The sequence below is a fragment of the Phalaenopsis equestris genome, unplaced genomic scaffold, assembly GCF_001263595.1.
Source record: "Phalaenopsis equestris unplaced genomic scaffold, ASM126359v1 Scaffold211921, whole genome shotgun sequence".
NCBI classification, from domain to species: Eukaryota; Viridiplantae; Streptophyta; class Magnoliopsida; order Asparagales; family Orchidaceae; genus Phalaenopsis; species Phalaenopsis equestris.
Genome location: NW_018230889.1, coordinates 83,639 through 84,238, shown reverse-complemented (window position 1 = coordinate 84,238; position 600 = coordinate 83,639).

Below are 600 nucleotides of genomic sequence, written 5' to 3'. Positions count from 1 at the left end.
AAAATGGCACCATAGGGTATGGACATGTGTCTTTGATTTAACCTCTTCATTATCTCTTCCAAGGATTAAAATTAAATTTTTTACCCTTGAGATATTATCAAGGTTAACCATGGGTTAATTTTTGGCTTGGAACTCAACCCTAGGGTCTAAGGTGAATCATGGCAAGGCTCATTTCATCATACCAAGCTCAATTGGTTTGGGTTTGGTCATAGTTCCAAAAAGGTGCATGTGACCAAATCTTGTGTTTGAACTAGGTTAGGCATGTCAATTGGCCCAATTAACTATGGCATTTGGTGTAGGAGATCATGAGGAACAACTTTCATGAAGGGTGAAAGTCATTTTGAGGTCAATTGGATAATCAATTTGGTTGGTTTTTTATTTTTGACCCATTTTAAGCATTTTGGGCTAAGTTTGGGTCAAACTTAAGCTAGCCATGGGCTAAGTACAAATTGATTATTTTGGTTGGTATAAAACATCATTATGAACAACTTTCATGAAGGATGAAAGTTGTTTTGAAGTTGATTTGGTGATCAATTTGAATGGGTTTTAATGGATTTGGATTTAGACTTAAGTTAAGCATGTAGGGCTAAACTTGGGTCA